Source organism: Eleutherodactylus coqui, chromosome 1 (genome assembly GCF_035609145.1).
Source record: "Eleutherodactylus coqui strain aEleCoq1 chromosome 1, aEleCoq1.hap1, whole genome shotgun sequence".
Lineage (NCBI taxonomy): Eukaryota > Metazoa > Chordata > Amphibia > Anura > Eleutherodactylidae > Eleutherodactylus > Eleutherodactylus coqui.
Window position 1 is genome coordinate 476387925 of NC_089837.1, and position 3214 is coordinate 476391138.

A 3214-nucleotide genomic window follows, 5' to 3' on the forward strand; every position below is an offset into this window, starting at 1 on the left:
TCTGTTACACTTGTTATTCAATTAATATAGCTTTAGGCCTCCTTCCCACGAACGGATTTACGCCGCGTAAATTCGCGGCAAAAATCCGCTGCGTTGCCCCCTGCTATTAGGTTCTATTGAACCTAATAGCTCAATGCTCACGATGCGGAATTCCACCGCGGAATTTCGCACCGTGAAATCTCCCGTCCTCACCCGCGGCATGCTCTATTTGCCGCGGGTGTACGCGCTGACGGCTTCCATTGCAGTCAATGGAAGCTGTCCATTCACGCTATCTCCCGCTGTAACACAGCGGAAGATAGCGTGAAAACGCTTTTCTGGCTACCGCCGCCGCGTCATATGACGCAGCCGGGGCGTCACGTGACACGGCCGGCCGCGTCATGTGACGCGGTGGGCGTGTCACATTACGCGACGGCGGTGGGCGGGGAAGCGTCTTCACGCTATCTTCCGCTGGTAAGTATGGGGTCTCTGGGGGGCGCCGTGACGGGCTTCACTGCGGAATATTCCGCTGCGGAGCCCGTCACGCTCGTGTGAAGCCGGCCTAAGGCTCTTTTATCCAGAACAATTATTTTTCAAAAACTATTCAAACAAGCGAAAATGAACATTCAGTATAAACAGAGCCAACTATTGAACGACGAATGATGAATCATTCATTTTATGCAGGCATTATAAAAATAATCGTTGGCTCTTTCACTAATTATTTGGTTTAAATACAAATTGTTCAGTTATTCTCATTCACTTAGGCCTTATTCACACAAGTGTTTTATCGCGGCTATTTTTCCGCAATAAAAAGTCAGTCGAAAATCACAAGCATCTGAAGCATTACATTCCAGTACATTCATTCACATGGCCGTTTTTTTAGCTGCATCAAAACATTGCGGCCACGATAATAGGACATCACTGCCATGATAATAGGACATCACTGCCACGATAATAGGACATCACTGCCATGATAATAGGACATTGCAGCTGAATACGTTGGCCAATGTTTTGACGTGGCGGAAAAAATAGGCCTTGCCCTATTTTTCGTCTGCAATCAACTGGCGGCTTCCATAGGCTTCTACCGGCAAAGGGAGGGGGAGGGAGTTTAGCAGCAGCTAGCGCTGCTAACCATGTCAGCTGGCTCTATTGGGCCATGCTGTAGATTTATGCCAGCTGAAGAAATTCCAGGTTGAAGTGTGTTAGTGAAATTTTAATGGTTCTATTACTTTGGTTCATATAACCGCTGATTAAACTATTCCCTTTAAGAACACAGAGAAGTGTATCTTTTTTTTTTTTTTAAAACATTAAATTTTTATTGAGTTTAACAGGTTTACATGTCATCAATACACGTCAGCACATGAGCTTCGTACATTAAAGGCCAATCAGGTAGCTTGTTAATCATTCTGTGCTGTTGTATGTTTGTTTTGACAGATTTACATGACAACAAAATATAACAACTTACCACACTTCTACACTAAGATCATTTAAGTGGTTTGATGTGTACTCATTAATACTTTAGATAACAACAATCTTGAGTTTCATTAACATTAGATATATTTTAGTTATGTCATAACTGTGTGCTATTATAACTTCTGTTCTAACGGTGATTCAATGTAATTTTTGAATAACCTGTATTCCATACAGTAATTTACATAAAACATTACCACATTTAAACAAACTCATTAACATGGCACCACGTATCTGAATATTTCTAACATTGCTTCTTTGAGAATTCTCTCCATAAGTCCCAAGTCTCCTCGAATCGTTTAGTATTCTTGTTTCTGTACGCCAACCATTTTTCAAATATGTATTGTTCATCCATACGCCTCCTAAATTCGTCTATATCTGGTGGTAGTGGTTTTTTCCAATGTTTTGCTATTATGGATTTGGCTGTCATTAGGGAATGGGTTAGTACATATCTTGTCTGTTTAGGGAAGTTTTCTATACCTTTTAGTAAAATGATCATTTTGGCATCATTGGGTATGCGACATTTTAGCATGGTTTGAAGAAGGATGATTATTTTTTCCCAATATCTTTTTAATTTTGGGCATGACCAAAAAATATGTGACAGTGTGCCTTTTTGGCCGCACTCCCTCCAACACAAACCATCCCCTAGATTCGATCTATTGTATAAAAGTGACGGAGTGTAATACCATCTCAAATTAATTTTTGTCTAAACTTCTAATATGTTAAGTCCCATAGTGGATTTTGTCATTAGGGTAAATGAACTGGACCACGAGTCCAGGGGTATTTTTTCTTTGAGTTCAAGGTCCCAGCTCGACATGTATGATTTTTTTTGTCAATATTTTATTGTTAGTTAACTTGTCGTAATAAGATCTTGTCTCGGATTTGGCCCCCGGTGGGTTTGTGGTAACTTTTCTAATGATTGTAATAGGGAGTTTTATTTTGTGTATGGGTTTTTCTCTCAGGAGGGAGCCAACTCTGAGATACGTGAATTTCTCGCTCGGCGGGAGGCCGTATCTGGGGCATAATTCTTCAAAGCTTTTAATTTCACTTGTGGATGTTAGGTCATTTAGGTATCTCATGCCTCTGGCACTCCACGTTCTCATATCTAGGTCTGGCAGAAAGAGATTAAGGCCTCATGTCCACGGGCAAAATAAGAATTAAAATCCGCAGCGGATTTTAACTCTTCTCCTGCCCGCGGATCCGCACCCCATAGGGATGCATTGACCACCCGCGGGTAGATAAATACCCGCGGATGGTCAATAAAAGGGATTTTTAAAAAAATGGAGCATGAAAAAATCTGGACCATGCTCCATTTTCATGCGGGTCTCCCGCGGGGACGGCTCCCGCGGGCTTCTATTGAAGCCTATGGAAGCCGTCCGGATCCGCGGGAGACAAAAATCGGGATTTACTCACACGCTCCGTTTCTGCTCTTCGCGCGGCGCCATCTTCTCTCCGTCGCGGCCGGATCTTTTTTCTTCGGGACGGCGCATGCGCGGGCACGTCACCGACGTCATCATGCGCATCCGCCGAGCCGAAGAAAGAAGATCCGGCCGCGACGCAGAGAAGATGACGCCGCAGCGAAGAGAAGAAACGAAGCGGATGGGAGGTGAGTTTATTTTCATTTATTGCTATTTTCAGCGCTCATGTCCGCGGGGCAGGAGGGACCCGCTGCAGATTCTCCATGGAGAATCTGCAGCGGATCTGATTTTCCCCATGGACATGAGGCCTAAGTGTCTCAATAGGCATCCGAGGGAAGTCTGTCCTGTCG